The sequence below is a fragment of the Mandrillus leucophaeus genome, unplaced genomic scaffold, assembly GCF_000951045.1.
Source record: "Mandrillus leucophaeus isolate KB7577 unplaced genomic scaffold, Mleu.le_1.0 Scaffold94, whole genome shotgun sequence".
Taxonomy (NCBI): Eukaryota; Metazoa; Chordata; class Mammalia; order Primates; family Cercopithecidae; genus Mandrillus; species Mandrillus leucophaeus.
In genome coordinates, this window is record NW_012110252.1 from 4,008,664 (window position 1) to 4,019,688 (window position 11,025).

At 45.6% G+C, this 11,025-nt stretch overlaps 1 protein-coding gene across 1 annotated transcript in view; it reads right to left on the bottom strand.

The window, feature by feature from the left end:
- Positions 1-11,025, bottom strand: part of GPR39 (G protein-coupled receptor 39) — a 254,405-nt gene that overhangs the window by 10,149 nt on the left and 233,231 nt on the right. The gene's annotated exons all lie outside the window — the stretch shown is intronic.

Below are 11,025 nucleotides of genomic sequence, written 5' to 3' on the forward strand. Positions count from 1 at the left end.
CTGGCCTTTCAACCCAACCTGGGGAGGCCCAGCATGGGTGGAGGACAGAGCTAAGAGTTTCCTCCAGGGGAGTCTTTTTACAGCTGACCCGGCCCAGAAGAGAGAATGAGGTGTGAGCTAGGAGATAGTATTGACCTAGGTTATCCAAAGGTAAGACCAGACACCAGCTACCACTTCTTGTTACTGCTACAGAATTAGCAACAAGGACTAAAGGCAGGAAAGTAGTTTCTGTCCACCCTTGTCCAGATATGGGGTGTACTCATCAACTCAGGCTGCCATAACAAGATACCACAGACTGAATGGGATAAACAACAGAAATTTATTCCTCCTGGTTGCAGAGGCTGGGAAGTCCCAGATCAATGTGCCAGCTGATTTGGTGCTGGGTGAGGGCTATCTTCCTGGCTTGCAGATAGCCACCATCTCTCTGCATTCTCCCACATGGCAGAAGTAAGGGCATAGAGGTGGGGAGAAGCTCTCTTCCTTGTTCTTTGATGTTCACTCGTCCTATTCAGAGTCCCACCCTTATGACCTCAACTAAACTTAAACAGCTCCTAAAAGCCCCATCTCCAAATACAGTCAGATTTGGGGATAGGGCTTCAACATATGACTTGAGAGGGACACAGTTCAATCCATAGCATAGGCTGTCACTCTTCTATGCCCCAGTCCCCATGACCTGCTAGGCTCCCTCCCCCATCTCTTTTCTTTAGCCTTCATGCCTCTGCACATGCTGCTCTTTTACTGAGACCACACCCTCCTCCATCCCTGCGTTTCCTCCTTCTCTCTTCCTTCCTCCCTACTATTCTTCTCACACCAATTGCCCACACTTAGTCCAGATCTTAGTCCAGAAGTTTCTGCTTACATGTCACTCCTTCCAGGGAGCCTTCCTTGACTTCACAAGTCTACATCAAGTTCCCTTCCATGAGTTCACCAAGAATTTTCATTCCCACCCACATCCTCATAACACTGCAGTGTAAACTAGACCAGAAATTCAAGGAGGGCAAGATGCTCCATCTTCACTGTGGTATTCTCAATGCATAACAGAAAACTTTTATATAGTAGCTGCTCAATAAATGTTTGCAGGAGGGAAAGAGAGTTCCAGGTGAGGGGCTCTGGCAAAGGTCTATGGAATCCATTTGAAGCCAGCATCTCTGTCCAAAGAGGTCAGTATTAGCCCTCCAAGCGTGGGGCCTAGTGCCCGGCTCATTTCCATCTCTGTACTTAGAGGAAGAAAAGGAGAGAGAATGGAGAGAAGGGATCACTTTCTCATCCAAACAAGACCAGCACCCTCAGCCCTAAAGGAGAACTAGACCGAGGTTGAGGAGTCTTGGATTCTGACAACTACCTTCAAGGCAGGTGACTTTAACCTGAAGCTCCCTTTGCTACTGATTACTCCTGAGTTCTCTATACTAGAAACTCATTTTTTGTCTGTTTCTTTCTAAGATGGCCCTATGGGGTACAAAGTACATATGCAGGTCAACGGGTGTAGCAGGACACAGAAAACTCCATTTACCAAAGACATATCAGAGGACGTTCACTTCTGCCAAAATAGTTCACCCGAGGGGCCCTTCCCCACCATGGAAGATATAAGCCCTTGTCACAGAAGCTGCAGGACAAGACCTAGAGCATAAGGCTGGGGTCTGCTGCCAAAGAAGGAAATGTGTAGACAAATAATAAAGTACTTAGAAGGATGTGTGCAGAAGCATGGAGGCCATTCTATGCTGTGTGGCCTCGGGGAATAAAATCTGACAATTATAACCCTCAATTTCCATCTGGGTACAACTGGGTTGTCACAGGAAGGAATATGGGAAGGACAAAATATGAACATGGCCAGTATTGACTCCCCTCCCTCCCTATGCCTACCACAGATTTCCCGACAAAGGATTCCTTGGACACCTCCGGCTTTGCCTTTCCCTGACCGGAACAATTCCACCCAGCACCAAGATGCTCAGCCTTACTCTCTAAAATTCAGGCTCCTCGGACTTCTGATCTGCAAATGGAGATAACACTATCTGCTGTGAGGATCAAAGGAGACACTGGAGGGATAGTGCTGACCACAGTGACTGCTATAAGAAAAGAGCCACTGTCAGTTATGACCATGTCACCTCCGGAATCATCTCCACCGCTACCAGTACCATCACCATTACCACCATCTTTCCTACCTCCACCTCTATCACCATACCACTGCTCCTCCTATGGCCACCACCATCACCTCCACCCACAAACACCAACACCACCGCCACTACTGCCACCCCCACCACCATCACCTCCACCCTCTACCACCAACACTGCTTCCACCACCACCATCATCTCCACCTCTACACCAACTCCACTGTTCCCACCACTGCATTATCATCATCACCTCCACTTCCACCAACACTAATAACACTACTACCATACCACCACAATTATTATCACTTCCACCTATACCACCACCAATACCAACACCAATGCCACTTCCACCCCCACCATCACCTCCACCTCTACCACCAACACTGCTTCCACCACCACCATCATCTCCACCTCTACACCAACTCCACTGTTCCCACCACTGCCATTATCATCATCACCTCCACCAACACTAATAACACTGCTACCATACCACCACCATTATCACTTTCACCTATACCACTACCAATGCCGCTACCACCCCCACCACCATCACCTCCGCCTCTACCACCAACACTGCTTCCACCACCATCATCTCCACCTCTACACCAACTCCACTGTTCCCACCACTGCCATTATCATCATCACCTCCACCTCCACCACCACTAGTAACACTGCTACCATACCCCCACCATTATTATCACCTCCACCTATACCACCACCAATACCAACACCAATGCCGCTTCCACCCCCACCATCACTCCCACCTCTATCAACACTAATAACACTGCTACCATACCACCACCATTATTATCGCCTTCACCCATACCACCACCAATACCAACACCAATGCCCCTACCACCCCCACCACCATCACCTCCACCTCTACCCAACATCACTGCTACAGCCACTGCCACCATCTCTACCATCACCTCCACCTCTGTCTCTGTAACAATCACCATGAGTTCACCTCCATCTCCACCATCATCATTACCACCTCTAACAACAACTTCCTTTGTCATCCTTATGTCCATCACCTCCTCCACCATCAGTATCACCTCCTTACCACCACCATTATCGCTGCCACCAAGACTACTCCTAGAGGTCAGAGATCTAGAAGGCTGACTAGAACCACAGGATGTCAGATACTTTCCAATCCTCAATCCCAAACTCATAGATAAGGCCTAGAAAGAGTCAGTGACTTTTTCAGTATTATCCTTCTAATCAGTAGCAGAGAAAGGATCAGATTAACAGCCTAATTAACAGCCCAAAGTTCTTTTCCACTACCAGGAAATGGAGCTCTTCCCAGTCTGCCCTAAGGTCTTAACTCCCACAACACACACACACCCAGACACACACAGAGGTATTTGGAGTTTAAAGACAAGCAGTGGACAAAAAGTAGAGGACATAATAAAGGAGGAAACTGATAGAAGGTAGGATTACAAAATGAGGGAACAATTCCAAATCCCCTGAGGCCTAGAGCTCTGAGCCTTTCCCCAACTCCCTATGCTCACAGGCTTCCCATTCAGGTGAAATGACAAGGGGCAGGGATGCTCTAGAACTGCCTGGTCATCTGGTTAATTGGCCAAAAAGACCTTTGCATATAACCTTGACCTTGCTTATTTACTCCCCATTCTTCATGCAAAGTGTACAGTGGAGGCAGCAGTAGGGAGGTGAGGACTAGGATTTGGAGTCAAATAGACCTGGGTTTGAATTTCAGCCCCACTACTTATTAACTATGTGATCATAGACCTATATCTCTGTGAAATTGATAAAATAATAGTATCCACCTCATTATCGCATGTCAGGCACTGCGCATAGCAGCAGTGATCAATGGCAGCTCATACTCCTTATTACACAATCCAATCATCTGCCCCAGAATAGAGGTAATACTCAGCTAAAATTAATATAGTACCTGTACGACAGATACTCTTCTGAGTACTTAACTTGCACTTGCTTATTTAAACCTTACAAAAAGCTCCACAAGGTGGCCACTACTGAATTCCAATGCTCTTACACAAATAGAAAAGTGGAGGCATGGATAGGTTAGGTGACCTGTCCAAACTCACACAGCAGGAAAGTGTCAGGGCCAGAAGTTTGACCAGGCAGCCTGGTCCAGAGCTCAGGCACCGAAACACACAGTCCCAGCCAGCCGTTTTGTCTGGGAAGCATACCTCAGGAGGCCAAAAGTCGATGCTTTCTGAGTCTCAAATGCAAATTAAGGTAATTCGATTGAAATGGCCACAAGTTCAGGAATGAATTTCTTCCTGTGGGTGTCATGGTGAAGAACACAATGTCAGCTGGCAAGAAAGAAGGATCCCCTCTGATGCCTCTCTATGACAAGGAAGGGCCTTTTTACATGCAAGGGAAACAATAAACTTTTCTGTTATTAAGAGAGAAGCTAAAAAGAAGCAAACTAGCTTTGAATAGGAGTCTGGCAAGCTAGACTCCTGCAGCGTGTCTGTTTTTAATTGATTGGATTTACTTTATGGAAAGCAAGAACTTCCACCCCACTGCCACTGCCAGGCCTGGAACCAGTCCTGGGGAAGGATACTTTCCTATGAAAATTCATTTGACCGGGTCCAGTGGCTCACACCTATAATCCCAGTACTTTGGGAGGCCAAGGGCAGATCGCTTGAGGTCAGGAATTCAAGAACAGCCTGGCCCACATGGCGAGCCCCGTTTCTAGTAAAATACAAAAATTAGCCAAGCATGATGGTGCATGGCTGTAATCCTTGGCTACCCCAGAGGCTGAGGTGAGAGGATTGCTTGAACCCAGGAGGCGGAGGTTGCAGTAAGCCAAGATTGTGCCACTGTACTCCAGCCTGAGTGACAGATCGAGACTTGGTCTCAAAAAATAAAATAAAATAAAATAAAATAAAATAAAATAAAATAAAATAAAGCAGAAGAAGAAGAAGAAGAAAAAAAAAGAAACAAAACTTCATTTAAATTCTGAGTCAAAGACTGTTCTCACTCATCATAGACTGACTCTGCCCCTCCCCATAAATAGAATCTGGAATTCAGTTTCAAAATAAATTAGAAAATAAGTTCCATTTCTTATTATCTGTTCATCTCATGTAAGTTAGCAATGAAATTCTCGGAATAATCTGCAGCCAAATGCCAGGACCAGAGGCAGAAAAACAAAATCAACTGATGGGAGAGATAGTAAGAGAGGTGCACACAGAAACCAGGCTCACACTGTGTTTGATTTAGAGCTGAGGGTCTCAACAGAAATCAGTAAAGCTCTCAGGAAGGTTGAGATGGTATCAGGCTTCTAAGATAGGGTTTTGAGGTGCGAATGATCAGATGAGGATGCCTTCCTGTTAATGATTTGAAAATGAAATTACTGTTGCATGACCTGATAAGAATAAATCCCTCCTGGTGGGTTTTTCTTTTAATAGGGGCAAAAATAACTTGGAGGAAATAGTCTTGCAGATTTGTGAACATTAGATATAATCTCTCCCATCCAAGTGCAGCAGTAAATGTCAGATATGCACATTGTTATACGAAGTACAGTACAGTGCAACAATGAGAGCATCCTGCTTTAATTTTTAAAGCTAATCTTCATCTGTTATCTCACTTGATGATCACCAAATGACAGAGCACCTCCAGGAGCTGCCCTCAGTTCTCTACTTCCCTTCTTTTTCCCTCTCCCTGGGGCACCTCCTCCATCACTCTGACTTGAAATACCATCTCTAGGGATATACAATTCCCAAATCAACATCACCAGCATCAGTAGACAACTACGGCCAGAACCCTGCAGCCAACTACCTACTCAATATCACAGCTTGGAGAGATTATCTATACCTACAATAGGACACGTCCAAAGTGAATTAATGATCAGCTACCTTAATGATCAGCTACCCACCCAAAGCTGCCCTCTCTGCACTACACCCAATCATAATAATCTCTAATGCCATGCCTTTAGGTTTTCTAGCTGGGAACGTGCAAGTCATCCCGTTTTACTTCCTCCTCTCTCACCCCCACATCCAATCGATCCCTAAGCTTACCAGTTATACCTCCCAAATCTGTCCCTTTCTCACCATCCCCACTGCCACAACCCTAATTGAGGCTACCATCATCTCCTGCTTACACTAGGAGGGAGTCTCCCAGTCACTCCTGCTCAAGCTGTTCTCCATACAAGCCAGGATGATTTTAAGTCACAGAACAGTTCACATCACCTCCCTGCTTAAAACCTTTCAATGGCTTGTTATTAACCTTAGAATAAGGTCCCAAATCCTTAACAAATCCTACAGGATCTGACCAGGCTTATTCCTCCAGTCTCTCCTTGAACTTCCTCCTTTCCTTGCTGTACCTGCTCCTGACATCCAACCCTCTCCTGGTTCCTGGTGCCAGCCAACTCGCTCCTGCCTCAGGGCTCTGACCCAGTCAGTCTGTCTTCTCTCCTTGTTAACTCTTATTCATTTTTCACTTCTCTGCTGAAGGATCACTTCTTCCTGGAAGCTGCATGAGACCTCCTTGTTAGGCCTTCCTGTTATAGGTCCTTATTGCCCCCATACTTCTTGGCTGTAACTCTGTGCACTTGGACATAATTAGCTGGAACTTGTGCCTTGGATGTCAGTCTTCTCTCCATGTGAGCTCTATGGGGTTCGAGGCTGGATCTGTCCTATGTCTATGTCTGCAGTGCTTGGCATAGTGTCTGGTTCGTGGTAGGTGCACAATACATTCATGAAGGCCTGCCAATTTGATTCTCCCAACCATGCAGTGAGAGAGCTAATATCCCCATTTTTACAGATGAAAACAATAAGACGGACTATCAGTGAACCACTTTGGTCCAGGTTGCAAAGAAAATGAGTGGAAGCAGCCTGAAAACTGGGAACTTCCAATCAAGAGTGTCCACCTGTTCGAGTGCATCACCTCTAGCGTTATGTCTCCATGTTTATAACGCTGTCACCCAGAGATACAGCCCCACACCCTCCTCCAGAGTTTAGCCCAGAGAGGGAAGCAAGCCTGGGGCCTTTCCCAGGACTGACCGAAGATTTTCATTCAACCTTTGTCTTTGAATACTTAGAAAACTTTGAGCAACACATTCAAATCACAGAAACTTGGGCTTTTAGACCAGGAATGACCTCAAAGATGACAGATGAGTTTCCTTGTCTGTATATTGAGAGGTTGTCTTAAATTTCTGCAGCCCTTTTCAGCTACAAAACTCTAGTTGTTTAACCTCCCTAGACTGCAGGATGTACATGTAAAAATCATGAACCATATAAATCACATTACACATAATTCATATTATATGAATCAAATTAGACCATACACTTACGCTTTTTAGAATTCCTAGGTACGTAGGTTCAAGGGATTATGATCACTCTCTTATGGGAAGTTCTCAGTGATGCCTGGGCACCTTCCCTCTTGCTACTCAGAGTGTAGTGCATGGGATATCCCAAGAGCTTGTTAGACATGCAGAAGCTCAGGCCCCACCTTAGACCTGTGGTCAGGATCTGCATTGTAACAAGACATCCAGATGGCATGTGACTTACACCACAATCCCAGCGTCATAGCATCATATCCAAGCCTTTTGTGACTTCCCTACTGCCTGTCTTCCAAGCCTCATCACCAGTCCCCATCTGAGTCCAGTGCTCCAGCTTTTTTCCAATGAGTCTTAATTCCAGGACACTCCATGTCTCTGTCCGAGACAGACTCCAGGAAACGGCTACCAGCTCAAGTATCCTCTCCTCTGGGAAGGGCTCCCTACCTTTTTAGAACCTCCCAGATGCTGTTCTTGCTTCCAAGATAGCACAACCACATGATGTGAATGATAAATGTCCATGACTGGGTCACTCTGAGCACCTGGAGAGCAAGACCTGTGTCCCAGCACATGCCTAGTACAGCACAGTAGGGACTCAATATGTGTGTATTGAAAAATACGGAAAAAATTGAATCTCATTAACATGTGTGCCAAGGTCTTATCCTGTGTGGACTAAACTAGAATTGATTGCACACATGCATGCACACACACACACACACACACACACACAAACATTTATTACTATGTATTACTTTATTAGGGTAATGGCACTTAGAAAATATACGGTATTTATATTGGGTAATGGTACTTAGAAATGGGTAATGGTACTTAGAAAGTGGTTTTCTAGGGTAATAGTACTTAGAAAAATGATTTCAAACTTAAAGGAGAAAAATCAGTTATCATCTTTCCCAATCCCGCCCCAGAAAGATGTGCATAGAATAGAGTAACTTCGGGTTGCTCTAAAGCCTGGATGGAGATAGGGCAGGAGGGCAAAGGCCAGCCCAATTATTTTCTGGGGAGGCTGCCTGCTGGCCCTGCATGAGTGAGGAATAGGACTCCTCCTCTGTCTTGCCATGGCCCTCCCAAACTTAAGAGACCACACTTGAGTCTGCAGGTCTCTCAGGTTTGATGGGACCCAACCTGTGGGTGTTCTGAGCTGAGTCTGGGAGAGGATGGAGAAAGACATAGGAAACCAAATAGCTCCTCCAAGCAAACCAGTGCAAGCCAGAAAGGCAGGCTGGGAAGCAGTGGGGCAGGAGCTTCAGGGCATCAGTGGGGCAAGCTCCAGAAATCTGAAACTCCAGGACATTAGGCTCCAGAAATTCCGGAACTCTTCTAGGAGTAATGCTTCCCAGAGCAAGGCTGTATTTGCCCGGGTGCATCTGAGAATGGAGAAAAGAGGAAAATAACATGGGGGTGGAATAACAGGAGTAGAGAACCACAATCAGAAGCCCAAAATATAATACCAGAGCCACTTTGGGATTCAGCCACCTGGGTCATTGCTGGCACAGCCAGTCACCCGCCCTCACCTAATCACAGACTGGCCACAGTCAGCCTTGGAACACCGCATAGATTTTCCCAAACCTGCCAAGCTGTAAATGAGGAAATGGGGATGCAGAGAAAACCGGAAATTCACCTGAGATTTTCCAGCTGGGCAGCTGCTAGGGACAGAGCAAAACCCAAGCCAGACCTTTTTCTCCTCCCCCACAGCCAAGGCTCCTTTCAACTTTATGTTTATGACTCACACAGCTCTGGGCACTGAAAACCCAGTTTCCAAAACAGCACAGTGCAGTGAAGGAGATTTTAGAATCAAGACCCCTTGTTTATGAGCTAGGCCCCTTTATTTGCTAGCATGCAACTCTAAGGAGCAAGTTGTGAACTCACTTATCTTCATTTTCATTGATTCCAAAATTGGGAAACTAGTATCTTCCATGAAAGATGACTGGGATATAAAACTAGACTGTACATCATTACTCGGCATATTGACACTCGATAAATATTATTTCTCTCTCTCCACTTCCTAGAATCCTGGGTTTGAGGGAAAGACAAAGTAGTGTCTTGCCACCACCCTGTCCTGAGTTTCCGGGGTTTTCTGCACACTGTTGTACTTGGATGGTTAAGTAGACAGCCGTTTTCATGCCTGCCTAAAACTAATCTTCTCTTCCTCCAGTACGAGCACCCTGATGTTCTGGGAAGCCACTGTCCCTGACAATCCCTCCAGCTCAGGTTGGGGGTGGACCCTGCTCTCTATACCCAGAGGTGGGTACACAGAGAGGCAGTGGACAATCAGGGTCACAGGGCTGGTCCCCTCTGTGATGAACATGGGATCCAGATCGGGCCCATAAGAGGCAACTTCAGGACATCTGCTGGAAAAAAAATATATTCTGCTGGAGTTGCTAAAGCAGGAAAACACAAGCCTGTAACTCTGTGGCCATGACTTCCCCAACACTGGGGTGGCTTCCCTGAAAGGCTCTCCTTTGCCAATGCACAGGAAAGCAAAGAGAAGACTTTGTGAGAAAGAGAAAGAATGATTTCTAATATTATTTGAGCCTGGACCCTACAATCCTAAAATAGGATCTATCAATCATATAAGCTAATACTTTTGTTTGTTTAAGCCAATGTGAATGTTTTCTCTTACTTCCAACCATAAGAGTCTCAATTATATAAATGTCTTTATGTAGTGGCCTGCAAGGGAGGTTGCTCAGCCTCCTAAGGTAACATCACTTAGTCTCTCAGGTATAACCTGGAGGCCTCCAACCATAAACAAACATTTCCTTTTGCCCATTTGAACTGAGAGAGACTATTCACCACCACTCACGTCACAAAGGAGTTTACTTATTTGAAGCCTAATTTCTCTCCTTTCTCTGTATTGACTAAAGAAACTCAATCATTTCCTTTCAAAGGAAACTTTACTTACTTACTTACTTGTGTCCTGTTTAAAAAAAGAAAAAACTGGCTCCCCTTTCTCTTCCCTCAGGGGAGACATTTTTGGATGTAGAACTCAGGGATGGAAGAGCTGTCAGAGGACACTCCAGTGCAGCCTTATTATCTCGCCAACGTGAAAGCAGAGGCTGCTTGCCGAGCCACCACCATCGGCAGCCAAGTCCTCCAGCTTCCAGGCCAGGGCCTGCCCTCCACCCGCAATATTCCAGCTGACATCAACGTCTCCGATGACCTTGAACATGGTCAAAGGTACTTATGGGTTGATTTAAATATTAAAGACTTGCAAAGATGCCTTTGGAGAAAGTACAGTAGCCTTGGATTCTAGTCCCAGCTCTGTACTAACCAGCTGTGTCACCTTGGGGGATGTCATTTAACCATTTTAGGCTTGTTTCTTTATTAATAAAATTAGGGGGTTGGACTAAGAGAATCATAAAATGTCAGAAGTTTAAGGAAGCTAAGGCAGATGATCACAGACAGACAGAAAACTGAGTGCCAAATCAGCACCACAGGGGAATAAAAACGCATCCCAGTATTGGACTCTGAAGGTGAACATCTTCAGAAAGATGTAGGAAGAGAAGGAACTGAGAGCCCTATAAAGTTGTATACTGAAAACACGGCATTTTCCCCCCTTTTGTTCTCATATGAGCTGTTGATACTTTCAAATTTGTCTCTTCGAATCTTCACAAAACTGGAATTCACTATGTGCT